This window comes from Heterodontus francisci, chromosome 1, assembly GCF_036365525.1.
Source record: "Heterodontus francisci isolate sHetFra1 chromosome 1, sHetFra1.hap1, whole genome shotgun sequence".
NCBI lineage: Eukaryota > Metazoa > Chordata > Chondrichthyes > Heterodontiformes > Heterodontidae > Heterodontus > Heterodontus francisci.
The window spans coordinates 215,778,119-215,797,330 of NC_090371.1; the positions used below are offsets into that span (position 1 = coordinate 215,778,119).

Sequence of the window (19,212 nt, forward strand, 5' to 3'; positions counted from 1 at the left end):
TAAGCAAAAGATGAATCATCATTTATACACAGTACAAATATTTTGATTCCTAGCCCCTCCCAATCAAAACTAGGTTTTTGAAATAAGTCTGTAAGATTTTCTGAGACATCTTTTAACTTTTATGATACTCAAACCAATTCACCCACTGGCACCAGAGATTTTGAGGGTTGCTAAAGCACTCTATTGCTGTAAGATAACACTAGTTAGGTATTAAACTTTTAATCACAGCTGGGACATACACTGATTATATGTGTTAATATCTACATTAACTGGAGGAATCCAAGTCCCAGTCCAATCCCAAATACTCATGTGAACAATAAAGACATGAACTACAAATGGGAATCCTAATCAGAGAATCCCTATAAGTCTGTTTATATTACTAGCACAATCCTAATTCATCTTTGGAATTGGATTTTACTTTATATGTCACCTTCTTTCAGCAAAGACTTCAGTTATAATTCTAAATACGAGTGCATATGTAAGATGTTATCTCCTGATCTTTCAAATCATGAAATGCACTGTCATTGTAATCATAAAGTACATTGAAAAATGTATCTTTAATTACACAAATAAACAATAATTTGGATCAGGTGCATTTAATTGTTTCTTCAATTTCACAGGTGCACTGCAACACTTTAAGGCCATTACAACAGGTTTTGTCGAACTGCCAATTGCATCAGAACATGGTTACAGGGGCTGCTGAAAATCATGGGAACTTTATGTCAATTTCTGTTTCACAGGTGTTTTCACCTACACAATACTGGTTGAAGCCATCCAAAAGCCAGCTCTTGGGTGGTAAGTTTTTTTTAAAAACACATTTCGAACAGCTTTTATAGTTCCTAAGGGTTTACATTGGCAACATTATACAGTTATGAGATCAATATCACTTTCATACTGGCATAAGGCTGTAATTATAAACAAAGTTAAGACTCCCAGAACCCTTGAATGACTTATAACATAAAGAGCATATGCATGGAAAACTGAGCAGAGTTGTGAAAGCAAAACGCCTAACATTTCCAGCTATATGATCCAAAAGACGTACAATGGAACATTAAACAAAACATTATTATATCCCATGGATTCAACAAACTGAGAAACATTCTGAATCTGGATAAAAGGGTAACCCCATTCCCCAACCAAGTTACCAACAAGGCTGCTGATAGCAGTGGAGAGTTGAATCAATAGGGTAAATTTCACCTTCACCACTTGGGCAGAATCTGGTGGAGCAAATTGTGTATCCCAGGGGTTTCCAATTTTTCCATGTAAGGGGCCACATTATAAATGTTGTCCTACATAGGGGGCAGGTGAGAACATTTCAGAAGGATAACAAAAAATATGCATTTTTGTGAACAAGCTTTAAATGAGAAGACTAATTTATTAATTTAGTATGTTGAACACTGATTTAGAGATACCTGGCATTGTTTTTGCTTGCTGTACCGAAGCAGAATATTCCAGATAGCTGTCCAGCTGTCAGGAGTGATAGCGATCATGATTGCTCTATCTCCCTCCCCCTCTCTCTGTTTGTCTGTCTCTCTCCAGCTCTCTGTCTCTGTATCTTTCTCCCCCTGTTTGGGCTGAATCTTCTGTTCCCGCTGCCGACATTGGCAGCAGGCGAAGAGAATGGCGGCCTGCCCATGCAGGCCACATGTCATGGAGCCACCGTAATCTTCTGCACGGTGACTCATTTAAATAGCCAGGGCAGGCCGCACCTACCCCCCCGATCACATGGAGAGGGCTGGCTGTCTGTCCCTGGCACAGGTGCTGATGCCATTTTTAAAGGGTTTGAGCCCTACCGGTAAATTGCAATATTTAGAGCACAGGTAAATAAAAATAACTAAAGACATTTCTTCTGCCCCTCTCCCAAGCCCCCATAACAATTTAATTAATTATTTGCCCTCTCCCCCTGCAAAACACTTATCTTGTCCACCTGACCTTCCCCCACCCCCCAAACTGCATAAACTTTAAACTATAACCCTTCCAATCATGTCCTACACCAATGATGTCACTTTGACCCCGCTCCCCCACTGAGAAAGCTATCTCCTTGCCCCTCCCCACCAGTGTGGCGCCTTGTTTCCCCAGACGGGGATCTGAAGGTGCGGGAGTGCCGGCCACCAGGCCGAAGATTGGAGTGGGAACTCAGGCGGAGACGTATCACTAATGCATTAATTTTAAGTTATTTAAATATGCAAATGGGGGTCCCGTCGCCGGGCAGCGGGATGCCGCCATTAGGCCTCGCCGCCATCGGTAATATTGGGCCAGGCCCTCCCGGTGTCGGGGTGCATGGCGGCCCTCTCCCGGAGGCATTTTCAGGCACTCCCCTGCCACGGATCCCAACGCTTGGGGAGAACTGAATCCAGCCCTTTGTGTCTGTCTGACTCTCCCCCCACTCTCTCTGTCCGTGTCCGTCTCCCTTTCTCTCTCTCTGGCACTCTCTGTCACCCCCCCACCCCTCTATCTCTCTGGCTCTCTCTCTCTCACCCCCTCTCTTTGCTCCCTTGCCCTTGCCCCTCTCTCTCTCTGGCTCTGTCCGTCTCCCCCTCCTCCCACCCCAGCTCTCTCTGTCTCCCCACTCAACCTCTCAGGCTTTCTCTCCCCCACACCCCGAGCTCTCTCTCTCTCTCACCAGGCCTAGGCCGCAAGCCTCGGGCTCACCTTCACTTTAATAAGAATGCTGACGATTACTGTCTCCATTGTGACCCGCTTCGCTCATTAACCTTTGGGGTCACATCACCAGGCCACAGCCAATTGCCACACTGGTATGTGTTGTCGTGGTGGATTACAGTTCCGTGAAGCTGGAAGGAATGGCCAAGGGCAAAAACTGTATGGCAAGGAGGAGGAACTACCAAATACAGTTTACAACCTTGGGCCAGATGGAAACCTTTGGCAGGCTGGATCCTGGCCCGTGGGCTGCATGTTGGACAACCCTAGTCTATCCATTGTAGAACTTGCCCAAGTTTCATCCCATTGATTTCAATGAAATAAAACTTGGTGGGTTCCACAATGAGCAAACAATTCACTCCAACAGATTACTGCCCAGCCTGCAAAGATAAAAATTACTTCCCCTTGCCGATTCAAGCCAGAAGATACACAAATTCAAGGAGAAGATAATAAAAGGCAGCTGGCTCTACGTATACAGTTCATTTGAGTATTGCCAATTCATGTCTGTTACCTAGGTTTGAAACTGAGTAGTGGGATGAAAAGCTTGTCTCTATTGGAAATAAGACCTTTACAGACAGCAAAACTGGTCAATATGAATCCAGTTGTAAGTAAGCACAACGCTTGCAGTACAATACAAAAATCTGGTATTAATTGGAACTAAATTTGCACTTTCACACAGAGAAACCATAAGAAAACCTGTGGGGAATGGAACAAAATTGTAATTTTTTATTCATTCATAGGATGTGGGCATCGCTGGCCAGGCCAGCATTTATTGCCCATCGCTAATTGCCCTTGAGGAGGTGGTGGTGAGCTGCCTTCATGAACCTCTGCAGTCCATGTGAGTTAGGTACACCCACAGTGCTGTTAGGAAGGGAGTTGCAGGATTTTGGCCCCACGACAGTGAAGGAATGGTGATATAGTTCCAAGTCAGGATAGTGTGTGACTTGGAGGGGAATTTGCAGGTGGTGATGTTCCCAAGCATTTGCTGTCCTTGTCCTTCTAGTTGGTAGAGGTCATGGGTTTGGAAGGTGCTGCCTAAGGAGCTTTGGTGCGTTATTGCAGTGCATCCTGTAGATGGTACACCCTGTTGCCACTGAGCGTCGGTGGTGGAGGGAGTGAATGTTTATGGATAGGGTGCCAATCAAATGGGCTGCTTTGTCCTGGATGGTGTTGAACTTCTTGAGTGTTGTTGGAGCTACACCCATCCAGGCAAGGGGAGAGTATTCCATCATACCCCTGACTTGTGCCTTGTAGATGGTGGACAGGCTTTGGGGAGTCAGGAGGTGTTATTCGCCACAGGATTCGTAGCCTCTGACCTGCTTTTGTAGCCACAGTATTTATATGGCTACTCCAGTTCAGTTTCTGGTCAATGGCAACCCCCTAGGATGTTGATAGTGGGGGATTCAGCGATCATAATTGAATGTCAAAGGGAGATGGTTAGATTCTCTCTTCAATGACCACCTGGAGATGGTCATTGCTGGCACTTGTGTGGTGTGAATGTTACTTGCTATTTATCAGCCCAAGCCTGGATATTGTCCAGGTCTTGCTGCGTTTCTACACGGACTGCTTCAGTATCTGAGGAGTCGCGAATGGTGCTGAACATTGTGCAATCATCAGCGAACATCCCCACTTCTGACCTTATGATTGAAGGAAGGTCATTGATGAAGCAGCTGAAGATGGTTGGACCTAGGACTCTACCCTAAGGAACTCCTGCAGTGATATCCTGGAGCTGAGATGATTGACCTCCAACAACCACAACCATCTTCCTTTACGCTAGGTATGACTCCAACCAGCGGAGAGTTTTCCCCCTGATTCCCATTGACTTCAGTTTTGCTAGGGCTCCCTGATGCCATACTCAGTCAAATGCTGCCTTGATGTCAAGGACAGTCATTCTCACCTCACCTCTTGAGTTCAGCTCTTTTGTCCATGTTTGAACCAAGGCTGTAATGAGGTCAGGAGCTGAGTGGCCCTGGCAGAGCCCAAACTGAGTGTCACTGAGCAGGTTATTGCTAAGTAAGTGCTGCTTGATAGCACTGTTGATGACACCTTCCATCACTTTACTTATGATTGATAGTAGACTGATGCGGCAGTAATTGGCTGGATTGGACTTGTCCTGCTTTTTGTGTACAGGTCATGCCTGGGCAATTTTCCACATTGCCAGGTAGATGCCAGTGTTGTAGCTGTACTGGAACAGCTTGGCTAGGGCACAGCAAGTTCTGGAGCACAGGTCTTCAGTGCTATTGCCAGAATATTGTCAGGGCCCATAGTCTTTGCAGTATTCAGTGCCTTCAGTCGTTTCTTGATATCACGTGGAGTGAATCGAATTGGCTGAAGTCTGGCATCTGTGATGCTGGGGACTTCAGGAGGAGGCCGAGATGGATCATCAACTCGGCACTCCTAGCTGAAGATTGTTACAAATGTTTCAGCCTTATCTTTTGCATTGATGTGCTGGGCACCCCCATCATTGAGGATGGGGATATTTGAGAAGCCACTTCTTCCAGTTAGTTGCTTAATTGTCCACCACCATTCATGGCTGGATGTGGCAGGACTGCAAAGCTTAGATCTGATCCGTTGGTTATGGGATCACTTAGCTCTGTCTATCGCATGCTACTTAAGCAGTTTGGCATGCAAGTAGTCCTGTGTTGTAGCTTCACCAGGTTGTCACCTCATTTTGAGGTATGCCCGTTGCTGCTCCTGGCATGCCCTCCTGCACTCTTCATTGAACCAGGGATGGTCTCCTGGCTGGCTCCTAACGGTAGAGTGGGGAATATGCTGGGCCATGAGGTTACAGATTGTAGTTGAGTACAATTCTGCTGCTGCTAATGGCCCACAGCACCTCATGGATGCCCAGTTTTGCATTGCTAGATCTGTTCGAAATCTATCCCATTTAGCATGGTGGTAGTGCCACACAATACAATGGAGGGTATCCTCAACGTGAAGACGGGACTTTGTTTTCACAAGGATTGTGCGGTGGGCAGTCCTACCAATACTGTCATGGACAGATGCATCTGCAGCAGGCAGATTGGTGAGGACGAGGTATGTATTGTTGGTTCCCTCACCACCTGCCACATACCCAGTCTAGCCGCTATGTCCTTTCGGACTCAGCCAGCTCGGTCAGTAGTGGTGCTACTGAGTCACTCTTGGTGATGGACATTGAAGTTCCCCATCCAGAGTACATTCTGTGCCCTTGCCACCCTCAATGCTTCTTCCAAGTGGTGATCAACATGGTGCAGTACTGATTCATCAGCTGAGGGAGGGCAGTAGGTGGTAATCAGCAGGAGGTTTCCTTGCCCATCTGGAGTCGACGTTGAGGACTCCCAGGGCAACTCCCTCCCAACTGTATACCACTGTGTCGCCACCTCTGTGCTGGTAGGACAGGACATACCCGGGGATGGGGATGGCAGTGTCTGGCACATTGTCTATAAGGTATGATTCCGTGAGAATGACTATGTCAGGCTGTTGCTTGACTAGTCTGTGGGACAGCTCCCCCAACTTTGGCACAAGCCCCCAGATGTTAGTGAGGAGGACTTTGCAGGGTCGACAGGGCTGGGTTTGCCATTGTCCTTTCTAGTGCCTAGGTTGATGCCGAGTGGTCTGTCTGATTTCATTCTGTTTTATTGACTTCGTAGTAGTTAGATACAACTAAGTGGCTTGCTCGGCCATTTCAGAGGGTATTTCAGAGCCACACATTGTGTGGGTCTGGAGTCACATGCAGGTCAGTCCAGATAAGGACAGCTGATTTCCTTCCCTAAAAGGACATTAGTGAACCAGATGAGTTTTTACAACAATCGACAATAGTTTCATGGCCATCATTAGACCATCATTCCAGATTTATTAATTGAATTCAAATTCCACCTCCTGCTGTGGTGGGATTCGAACCCATGTCCCCAGAGAAATACCGTGGGTCTCTAGGTTACTAGTCCAGTGACAATACCACTACGCCACTGCCTCCCCATTATAATGGTACAATGTGAGTGCTCTTTGGTTAAGGGACAATTGGCCTTGGTCTTCTAGATGAGACTTGGGCATACCAAAATGTTGAAATTGCTCTATTATCCAATATAGACAGCCCTCAAATAAAAGCAGAAAATTCTGGAAATGCGTAGCAGGTCTGGCAGCATCTGTGGAAAGAGAATCAGAATTAAAGGCAGGATTTTCTCAGCCCCGCGGTAGCGGGCTGGGATGCAGGGGTGAGGGCGAGAAAATAGGGAGCCATGTTGGGACATCTCCCTGACGCAGTTCTGCTGCTGGGGAAGATTCCCAACTGCAGGACTCAGTATGGATCAGCTGCCCGCCAAACAGAGGTGGGCAGCCGATTGAAATAATTAAAAGGCCCTATTAAGGGTGATTTTCTTGGACTGCCGGCATTTTGCCGGTGGTGGATTGGCCGCCAGTTGCATGGGGAGACTGCCAACTTCATGGAGACTCCATGTCCCAAGAGGGGGTTGGGGGGCAGAGAAGGCAGCTCTTGCAGCCTCTATGGGCCAACAGGAGGAGCCTGCCTGCTTGGCCCCTCTGATTTTAAATTTTTTACTTACCTATCCGAGGGTGCCTCCATTGTGAGGTGCCCTTTCAATCCGAAAGGTGCTTCAGCAGTGACCACCTCTCCTGTTGGAACTTCTGAGGCTTCAGAGCTGCCGGCCCTCTGATTGGACCGGAAGCATCTACATCCCGTCTGTAATCTTTAATTGGATGGTGAGCTGGAGGCAGCCAATTAGGAGGCTGTCTCCGGGAAAATTGCTGAGTCAGTCCCACTGCCAGCAAGTGTGGGCTTGGGCCACCCCCCCACCCCCCATTTTGGTCTCGACGTCGGGGTCCTGAAGCCCACAGTAAAAACCTACCCAATGTTTCAGGACCATGAACTTTCATCAGAACTGGTTCATCATCAGTTCTGACGAAAGATCACTGACCTGAAAAGTTAACTGTTCCTCTCTCCACAGATGCTGCCAGACTTGCACAGTATTTCCAGAATTTTCAGTTTTTATTTCAGATTTCTAGCATTTGCATTATTTTGCTTTTGTACAGACCACCCTCAACCAGATAACATCAAGAAATTATCATCCTGAGGGTTCTTTCTGACCTGAAGACCAGTTTCTCATGTCTTCCATAATCCTGCTATAACCTGATTATGTCAATGATTTGTAGATTGTTTGTAATTTAATGAAGCAATGTATCATGACTAACGAAGTAAAAATATTAGGTACCTAACATATACTGAAAGATATAAGCCTTGTTATTAATCCTCCCATACTGGGCGGGAGAGGGTTGGATGGGTGGTTAAATACTTAAATATAGACACGTTTCCCAACATGCTGCGCATGCTCCTCTGCCTTTTTTATGGCAAGGGATATCATGGCATCTGACGACCTCACCGTGGAGATTAACATATTTAAATTAAGGTCCCACAGTGCAATTGGGAGCCTGATTTAAAATTCACTGCTGCTGTGTGGGTTTCCCAGAGATTGGGAAACCAGACAGAGCAGGGGAGGCAGGAGTTGCCGGCCGCACAAGATAAGTGCCTTTCATTGCACTTCTTGTGGACTGGGGGTGCAAGTGTGCTCTCTGGCCCCTCAAGGAAGCCTTTGGCCTCCCCACTACTGATTCCAGTTGCTCTCTCCCTTCACTGCGATCACTGACCTCACCCTGCCACCTCCAGCCCTTATGTCTCTTTCTCCCTCCAGCTTGGATGACTTCTCTCTCCCCCTAAATCCCGATGGCCAATCTTACCCCCAGCTCCTGACTGCTAGGTACCGTCCCCAAGGGTCCTCAGGTGTGGCGTGCTGCTGCTGGTCTTACCTCCTGGTCAATTTGACTGGCTGCCAGGCAGGAAACAGAACAGAAAAATGATATTCAGGTCCTGCTGTTAAGCTCACCTGGACTGTGCCCCTGGCCTTGCCATTTTCAGACTCCCCTGCACTCTCCCTGCTAGGGCCATAACGTTTGTTTGTAATACTAATCATCTACCACCCTGTTAATCTCCCATTGCAACTAACTTTGGGAAAGACCCAAATCTGACAACAAGCACTGAGAACCCAATAGAAGATGTAGGCAGAAACATCGGCATAAATGTCCTCTGCCGTCTTTGGCCAAGACCCAGAAATCAGAATTGTCAGCTTTAATGTGTAGAAATATTCTGCACAGAGGACTGAAATCCTATCTGGCATGAAAGTAAGTATCAAGGGGCTGAATTTTTGGGGCACGCAGGCAATGTTAACCAGGGTGGGGGTGGTGGGGGTGCGCGGGTCAGGAATCCCGCTCTCCTCCCAATTGAGGCCAATAAATTAACTAAAATGTTCATTAGAGCTTGTTGGAGGGGGACGGTGGAAAATTTAAAGAGTCACAGGGAGTTTCAGGAGCTGTCAATTTCTGATCAGCTGAAAGCAGGTGGGGACAGAGTGGGGAGCCAGTCAAGGCTGTCCAGAGCATCACCCTGGCCCTATAAGAGGGTCAGCGGGGCAAAGAGGGACTTGACATTTGGTAAGGAGTTGCCCTTGACGCTGCACAGGTGGCAGGGATAGTGAGCACTCAGCCATCGAACGGGTCATCCCCCACCGCCCCGCCGTCACCCCACCCCACCCCCCTCCCCCCAGCATCATGGGGGCAGATTAGCAGAGGCAAGGCTGTCAATCACAATAGGATGGCCACCTATCCAAAAGAAAGGCTGTAGCTGGTATTGGGGGCACGACTGCCAGATTTTTGGCCCAGTGGCGATGAGGGGCAAAACCCTTTGCAGGAAGAGTGGAACCCCAAGCAGCAGGAGGACACGGCCGAAGGAAGAGGGACAGGATGCAATGGAGGCCATATCCTCAACACAGGATCTACCACTGAAGACAGAGCTACAGTGGCATGACTGAGAACCAGTGCCGCAGGTGACTAAAACTTTGCAGGCAGATGGTCAGATATGTGCCCTCGTTGCTGAAGACCTTGCATCTCGCAGAACTGGTTGCCATACCCTGCGAGTGGCCGTCAAAGTCACTGTGGCCTTGAAAATCTTCGCTTCTGGCTCCTTCCAAGGGTTAGCTGTGGACCCTGGTGGCATCCTGCACACCACCGTATCTCACAGGCCCTCTTTGCCAGAGCTGGACAGCTCATTCATTTCACAAAAGACACGGCCTCGCAGGGATAGGAGGGCACTGGGGTTTGCCTCCATTGCTGGATTTCCCCAGGTGACTGTGCAGGACACCATCGAGTGCACCTTTGTGGCCCTCAAGGCACTCAGTGACTGGCCAATCACTGAAGGAATGATTTCCACTCTCTCAACTTCCAACTGCTTTGTGACCACAAGAGCTTCCTCCATCTGTGTACTCGCATTTCTGGCAGCTGTCATGAGCCCTTCATTCTCCACCAGTCTAGGCTGCTTCAGATTTTCACTCTGACACCCAAAGTATGTGGCTGGATCCTAAGGGACAATGGATATCCCTTGAAGGCATGGCTATTCACCCCCCTACGGGAGCCCAGCCACAGGCACTGAAGCGATACAACCAAGCGCACCTGCTCACTAGGACAACCATTGAGCAGGCCATCGGGCTTCTCGAGATCCCCTTCCAGTGCCTGAACCAGTTGGGTGGCTCCCTCCAACATCTTCCTGCAAGGGTCTCGGTCATTGTGGTGGTCTGCTGCACTCTCTATTACATGGCCCTCCAGAGAAATGTGGACCATAAGGATGATGAGGCCCTGGAAGGAGGTAGTTCAACCAGGAGAGGATCAGGAGTAGGAGGTGAGCAAGGAAGAGGAAGAGGAGGTGGAGGTAGATGACACTGAACAGAGAGGTGCTCCTACTGCACGGCCTCCTACTGCCACCCTCCAGGAAGAGGAACTCCCTCCTCTCCCTCGCGGCCTCCAATATTAGATCCAGGTTGCATCAAAGAAGTGAGGGGCACCCCCGTCCTGGGTACCAGGCCTCCAGCTGTTTTGTGACATTTTGTTTCCCTCTGGTGCTGTGGAAAGCTTTGGCACAATCAGCAGATCTCTCCCTTAGAAGAACCAACAGCTTCAGTGACGGCTGCCAAGGGAGTCTAAATCAGTCCTACACTTCATCTGACCCACCTCCGTTCCCACCCTCCACTGACTGTACGTGGACAGGAAAACCATCCCCATATCAATTAAGGGCTTCCCCACACGAAGATCAACTTTAATCAGTTTCCCACTGGAAGTGGGTTGGGGGGGTGGTTTCTGACCTGAAAACAAACCAGACTCCTGTTTCCCACCTCCATGGTGAAAATTCAGCCTATGTGATTGCAAAAAAACAGAGAAAGCAGCACCAAACATCCCTGGCATGCACATTGTTGCAAATATTGAACAACAACAACTTTTATTTATATCGCACCATTAATGTATAAATTCTCCCAAGGTGCTTCACAGGAGCATTATAAAGTAAACTTTGTCACCGAGGCACATAAGGAGGTATTAGGGTATATGATTGGTCAAAGTGATAGGTTTTAAGGACTGTCTTAAAGGAGGAAAGAGGGGCAGAGAGATGGAGAGGTTTAGGGAGGGAAATCCAGAGCTTAGGACCTTGGCAGCTAAGGTATGGCCACCAATGGTACAGCGATTAAAATCGGGGATGCTCAACAGGCCAGAATTTGAGGAGCTGGAGGAGATTACAGAGATAGGAAGGGGCCTGAAAACAAGGATGAGAATATTAAAATCAAGGCATTGCTTGACCGGGAGCCAATGTAAGTCGGCGAGCACAGGGTTGATGAGTGAACGGGACTTGGTGAGAGTTAAGACAAGGAAAGCAGAGTTTTGGTTGACCTCAAGTTGAGAGGGTAGAAAATCGGAGGCCAGTCAGAAGTGTGTTGGAATAGTCAAGTCTAGAGGTAACAAAGGCAAGGATGAGGGTTTCAGCAGCAGATGAGTTGAGGCAGAGTCAGGTAACACTAGAGAGGTGGAAATAAGCGGTCTTGGTGATGGTGTGGACATGTGGCTCGAAACTCATCTCGGGGTCATATATGACACCAAAGTTGTGTACTGTCTGATTCAGCCTCAGTTGCGAGAGGGAAGGATGGAGTTGGTGGCTAGAGAATAGAGATTGTGGCAGGGACCAAAGACAATGGCTTCAGTCTTACTCCAGTATTTAATTGGTGGAAATTTCTGCTCATCCAGCAATAGATGTCGGAAAAGTAGTGTGACAAAATCAGAGATAGTGCAGGAGTCGAGAGGGGTGGTGATGAGGTACAACTGGGTGTTGTCAGCATTCATGTGGAACCTGATGTTGCATTTTCGGAGGATGTCATTGAGGGACAGCATGTGGATGACAATTAGGAAGGAGCTAAGGATAGATCCTTGGGGGACTCCAGAGGTCACGGTGCTGAAGTGGGAAGAGAAGCCATTGCAGGTGATTCTCTGGCTATGATTAGATAGATAGAGTGCAATCTCATCCAATAAGACAATGGCGGAGAGACATTGGAGGTTGATGGTGTGGTCAACCATGTCAAATGAGAGGTGATCTTATTGAAACATATAAGATTCTGAGGGAGATTGGCAGGGTCGATGCTGAGAGGATGTTTCCCATCATGGGGAAAATTGCGAACTAGGGGGCACAGTTTCAAAATAAGTGGTCTCCCTTTTAAGATGGAGAGCAGGAGGAATTTCTTCTCTCAGAGGGTCATTAATCTTTAATCCTCCCCAGTGAGCAGTGGAGGCTGGGTCACTGTATCTATTCAAGGCTGAGTTAGACAGATTTTTGATCTACAAGGGAGTCAAGGGTTATGGGGGCAGGCACGAAAGGAGTTGAGGCCACAATCAGATCAGCCATGATCTTAATGAATGGTGGAGCAGGTTTGAAAGACTGAATGGCCTACTCCTGCTCTTATTTCTTATGAACTTATTGAAGGCTGCAGACAGAATGAGAAGGATGAGAAGAAATAGTTTATCCTTGTCACAGTCACATAGCATGTCATTTGTGACTTATGATAAGAGCAGTTTCGGTACTGTGACAGGTGCAGAATTCTGATTGGAGGAATTAGAGCATGGAGTTCGGTGAAAGATGGGGATGGATTTGGGAGGCGACATCACGTTCAAGGACTTGAGAGGAAAGGGATGTTGGAGAACGGGCAGTAGTTTGCAAGGACGGAGGGGTCACATCTATGTTGTGTGTGACAGAAGACTGATGAAGAATGCTATGAAATATCATGGTACAACAGAACATACCTTGACTGAATTTGACCAAATCGCAGTAGTTTATGTTTTCAAATCACTGACTGAACAGTTTGCTTGGCAAAACTACTTGCCCTAACAGAAAAACTAGGCCTTGCCATGGGAATCTTTGACAGTCACAACACCATCTGAGAATACCCCAACAATGATTATGATGGGAAGAAGTTGAGAATTAGGCTGAAATTAAAAACCTTAAATGACTCTATGATCCTAAGAACAAATGCAATTTCAAAGTGCACAAAGGAAAAAGGGGTACAATCTCAACCTGGCCTTTGTCACATCTGATAATAGAGGCAACATCCTAAATGGGAATCCAGCCCACAAAGCACAGCGCAAAATGAAACAAGTTAAGCAAGAGCTTCGCTCGCTCCTCAGAGACAGTGAAGTCCACAATCAACAGCACAATATTGAAGAGCTAAAAATTGCGTTGACAACCCTGAAAAGTGGTAAGGAAGCTAGCCTTGATGGCATGTCTAATGAACTATTCCTACACTTTGAGAAGACAGCATAAAAGTAGCTACTTGACTTTTACAATTCTTGCATAGAGACAAAGCAGATACCTAAGCAGTGGAGACAGACAAAGGTGGCTGCATTATTCAAACTGCATAAAGACCTCAATTTTGCAGAGAGTTACCACCCAATATCCTTACTCTGCTCAACCTACAAGCTGTGTGAGCAGATGATAATGGGTAGAATAATTCCATAGTGGAAGAGCAGCTAAGCTGATGACCAATCCAGTTTTCACCCAGGATATTCTTGCTATGAACAAGTTGCAAATCCAACTCAATTCATCAAAGATAGCTTTGAAACCAGTAAAATTTACAGGGCTGTGTTTTTTGTCAGTTTAAAAATAATTCTCATGACATGGGCTTTGTTGGTGAGACAAGCCCATCCTTACTTGGCCTGAGGAGGTGGTGGTGGGCCTCCTTCTTGAACCACTGAGCAGTGGTTTGATACAACTGAGTGTCTTGCTACTTACTTGCTCAGTAAAGAGTCAACCAAGTTGGTGTGGGACGAGAGTCACATACAGGCCAGATATGTGAGATGGCAGGTTTCATTCCCTAAAGGACATTAGTGAACCAGTTTCGTTTTTACAACATTTTGACAGCTTCATGGGTACTTTTACTGGTATCAGTTTTTCATTTATTTTATTTAAACTTAATTTAAATTCTTAAACAATGGTGGCATTTGACCTCTCATTCTCTGGATTATTAGTCCAGAAAAATGGTCTCCTGACAATTCATGATATGTTCAGGAAACTGGTGTAGAGTTTGTGTCAGAGTGAAGGTAACACTTTATGCTGGTTTACAAAGCACAGCAGAGTGTTTCTAAGTTTGTGCACAATATGCAGCTCCTGGATAGGGCAAGTGATTTGTTGGCATGAAAAATGTCATGGTGTCTCTCAGATTTTGCTGTATTATGGCAGTAAATTTTTATCTTCACTGCCTGGGTGGTAATCTGGCGAAGCGGATCACTCGTGGCATTAAAGCTGTCGGTCTTCTTTCCATTAATTTCCATCAGTCCATGACGGGTGTGCAATCTGGTATGCCTGATTACAACCCAGATGGTGAAGATGAAAATTTACCCCAATGTCTCTCTCCTCCACTTGTATTGCTTTCTCTATCCTAATGCTTTCCAGGCTAGGGTTTCTCAACTTTTATTGCGCTGTCCATCTGATCAGCCATTGATCCTGCACATCAAGCCAGTTGACATTGCATGCTACATGTGATGATGCTGTTAATGCTCTTTCTCTCTGCATGTCAGGTTGTAAACATAACCCGCTGACAACTATCCGCCTCCAAAATATTTTAAGCAAGACTGCACAACATGTGGTAAGAAGAGAAATTTGCAAGATGTCATGACATGACAGATCTTTTGCCCTGCTTACAGACAATATTAATTTTGGCATAATCTTGGAACGCATATTTTTTTGAGAATGAAAAGGCAAATGAAAATTATAATGTTGGGTGCACAGAAATGTTGGGTTTGTCCTTATTTGGCATCAGATACTGTCAACATTCAAGCAGAGTGATGTTCCTTTTTGCTTTAGACTCTAGATGCATACATTTTAACCAAAATGAGTGAATCATGCTGTAAATTGTCTGGCATGTTTCTCAGTGAATGATTCCATGAGGTTTTGATCTGAACCAGTTCAGCTTGCCACATCTCTCATTACTGCAAAACACAGCTTCTATTGCAGCCCTTTTAATTTTACAAACCGACCATGATTTCTGCAATAGTGTTTTCATTTCTTTAATTTATATACAAGTTGTTGCAATTATTTTAAATTGCAGTTTTAAGGGTAAAGATAACTGTTGGTGAATGTTTTCATACCAGCACGTAACACCTCATTTCATATTCCTCTCTCCACTATTTTAATAGAGGTATTAGCACACTTATTTTAATGCATTAGTGCCTGCATTAAAATAGTGGAGTGAAGAATTTGCTATGAGGGTCTTAAACATATATGAAAACATCAGCAAGCATAATTTCTATGCATTAAAATTACACTTTCACTCAATTACACCGAGCTCCAAAAGGCTAATAAATACACCAAAGCTTCAAAAATCTAAATTTTCAGATTTGCTCTTACATCCACTAAAAAAAAAAGAAAATATATCTTATCAACTCTTGCTTTCCCCTCGAGACATTTCTAAATTCATTCATGCTACAAAATGTGCTTTTGTGTACTTCCATTTTTCGGCAAGACAGAAATGGAAGTACACAAAAAAAAACAGAAAGGTACTTGGTTTTGAGGTGACTCACTGTTATCCCTTTAAACGGAGGCTACTTCGGCTGCTTACTGCCTAGTACTAAAGGGCAGAGTGTGCATGACGCTTACTCTGCCTGTTGATAACTAAAAATTTCTTCCTGTTGCCTGTCATTTCAATTCTTTACCTTGCTCCCACTCTGACCTTTCTGTCCTTGGCCTGCTAGTGTTCCAATGACGCGCAACATAAGCTCGAGGAACAGCACCTCATCTTTTGACAGGACACTTTACAGCCTTCTGGACTCAACATTGAGTTCAACAATTTCAGATCATAACCTCTGCCCCTTTTTTTTGCTGGTTCGGTTTTTTCTCGTTTCTTTCTTAATCCCCTTACTTTGCATCTGGACAGCTGCTATCGTGCCATTCACAACACATCTAGACACATCTTTTGTTTCTTTACTTGTCCCATTTCTAATCCCTTTGTACCATGAAACCTTGGCCGGAATTTTACGCCACCCCAGTGAGCCGGATGGTGGCGGAGGGGTGACGTAAAATTGAACGGGAGGCTCCACTTTATGTGGGCTGGGGGTGGGAGAGAAATGGGCCACCCGCCCCTAGCCAATCAAGGTCCTTAAGTGGCCACTTAAGGGCCTTCGCTCGCCTCCACGGGGATTTTACCCATGGCAAGCGGGCATCCGGGAGACATGAAAGGCTGCCCAGTGAAAGCTGGCGGCTTCTCAGCGCCCCGGGGGTTAGCCCTGACAAACGGGCATAGGGTGCCCAATTGAGGGCCGCCCCCGCTTCCCCAACCACCCCCAGGACCTGACACGCTCCCCTTTCCCCCCACACGACCACCCTTGCCTCGCCTGGGCACGACTGATCACCCCGGCAAGGCAACCCTAACTTACCTGTAGTCCTGGCTCCATGTCCTCGGCTGGGCTGTGGTCCCAGCAGTGGCCACTGCTCCCAGTGGCGCTGCTGGGACTAAGAGCTGCCGGGCCCATGATTGGCCGGCAGCTCAATGAGGCGGGGCTTCCTCCCTCAAGCAGGTGGAAGTCCTGCCTTGGAACAATTAAAGCCCGGGGACCTGTAAAATACGGGACGGATCCCCGGTCCGGACGGAAGCGGGTTTGCCACCGACTATTACGTAGGTGGCCAGCGCCTGTCCACCCAACGTAAAATCCAACCCCTTGTCATTTAATCTGACCTGCCCTCCACCATATCACATACCTTCCATTTTGTTCGTCATCCCATCCTTCCCCCTTTCACTTGCTTAAAACTTATTATATTTCTAACTTTTCTCAGTTCTGATGAAAGGTCACAGACCTGAAATGTTTACTCTGTTTCTTTCTCCACAGATGCTGCCAGACCTGGAGTGTTTCCAGCATTTTCTGTTTTTATTGCCATCAAGTATTCTTGAATCCAGTATAAAATGAGATAATATAAATACATATGAGTGTTACTATATGAATTATAAATTCAGGCAATGCTTTCTTATGTCCCAATTCTCTCTGTGAGGTAGTTTTCATGTTTCTTATATTAGATCAAATTAGTGAGCATTTAAAAATGTATGGGGCAATTAAGGACAGTCAGCATGGATTAGTTGAAGACAGTCAGTCATGCTTGATAAACCTTTTTTTTAAAGAAAAGGTGACTGATTGTATTGATAAAGGAAATGCAATAGATGTGGTTTATATGGCATTTCAGAAGGCATTCAATAAGATGTCTCAGATGAAGTGCTTACAAAAATTCAGACATATGGGAGGAATTTTAACCCCAAAAAATGGGCAGGTTTGGGATGGTTGGGAGGCTAAATTGTTAAAAATCTGAATCCCGCCACCAACCCACCCACTTTTTGTTTTAACGGTTTTAACTGTGGATAGCCAGGTTTCCCAAGCCTTGGGAAGTCTGACAGCTAAGCCCAGCTGAGGGTCATCAGATACCTTGTTGCTCTCTTCCACATTGTCTCCAGGATGTGGATAGCCCACTTATGTTGGGATAACCAGTACTCCACATGTGGCCTGACCATGATAGCATCAATAATTGTGATTTGGACACAACTGATTTGGCAAAAGATCCCAAAATTCTATTCAAAATTTGTTATTGCTACTTGATACTGTTTGGACATCCCTTCAGGTAAGTTCTATCCCAGCAATAGAATATGTATGCCTTGCGTTCTTACTTCCAGCATAAAGTAACTTGTATTTGTCCCTATTGAACTGCAGTTGCCACTCATCAGCCTTGGTACAAATATAGCTGAGCTCTCATCGTAAGATCTTGATGCCTCCTGTTTGTCATAATGCTGTGCTCCCCCAGTATGTTGCCCTGTGGATTTCACTATTTTGAAATGAAACTTCAATTCCAAGTCATTTTTGTGTACAGGCCAAGAAGGGAAGATCACAGAGTCAATAAGATTTTATAATTCTGACCCAAAGGAGTTTGAGAAAGATTTTAAAATTGACAAAAAAAATGCCTGGAGTATTTGGAAAGACAATTTAAATGGTATGTGACTTAGCAGTAGGGTTGTGAAGATTAATACCTAAGAGAAATGTTGCATTCAATTAGCGTGTTATTTGATCTCAAGAATAAATTTGCTCACAATGAATACTGCAATGCAATTCTTTTTGGTTTTTCAAAAGCAATTTACACATTTTTCTATTTTCTAAAATTGGAATTTACCACTTTTACCACTTTTTTGCATTGTTAGAAACTGCAATAAGTTCACAAGAGGACATACACCTCTTTTAAATGTCATTACTACAAAATTATCAGGGAAACAATTGAGGTACCTTAAGTTCCACGAAGTATCTGTGTTATATCAAGTATGATAAATGTTTCCCCCATTTGCTATTATACAGTTCTATTTTCCTCAATAGAATTTGTTTCACTGGTCAATAGCATACAGGTATAACTTGCTTACATCATGCAATACTGTTGTATGATTTATAACAAAGGTTAGAATGTGGCATCAAATATCATGTATTTAAGTGAGGAAAATGCATCTTAGGTAAAAAGCAGGATTGCTAAGGGTTTTCAGGTATGTTAAAACTCCACAGCGTGCAGGGGAATTCCGACATCTGGGTACCCCACACCTTTCTGAGATAGGTCAGGTGAGTAAAAATCCAGCCCGGAATTTTCATCACCTAACATTCATATAGCACAACTGCATAGTTAGGAAGTCTTTTAAAAATAATAACATTTTTAAAAATTGCATGGTAAAATGAGATTGAGTACAGGATCTTTTATGATGAAACATGCAACCTGTTTGTCCTGTAGGTCTACAATTTCTACTGTGTACCTCTTTACGCTCAGATTATTGCTAGATTTGAAAAAGTGACATTTTGGAACTTAAAGCAAGGATCTCATTCTGCAGGTCCTGGTAGATTTTATAACAGCATGCTAAATCAGATTTTTCAACAATTTTATGGTGACATATCACACCAAATGATAATCCACATTCTGTCAGCATTCCCTTAATATCAGCAAATTCACTAAAGAGGAGGGTGCTGCCATTGTCACAGTAAGGAGGAGGCAGTAGAGAAATTGAATGGGATAAAAATAGAAGAGGAAGTACTTGACAGGTTAACAGCGCTCAAAGTAGAAGAGTCATCCGGCCTGGATGGGATGCTGAGGAAATAAGGGTGGAAATTGCAGAGGCTGTGGCCACAATCTTCCAAATCCTTCTT

At 45.5% G+C, this 19,212-nt stretch overlaps 1 protein-coding gene across 7 annotated transcripts in view; it reads right to left on the reverse strand.

Moving 5' to 3' along the window:
* The window catches only part of hhip (hedgehog interacting protein), a 187,852-nt gene that overhangs the window by 75,479 nt on the left and 93,161 nt on the right, over positions 1 to 19,212 (reverse strand). The gene's annotated exons all lie outside the window — the stretch shown is intronic.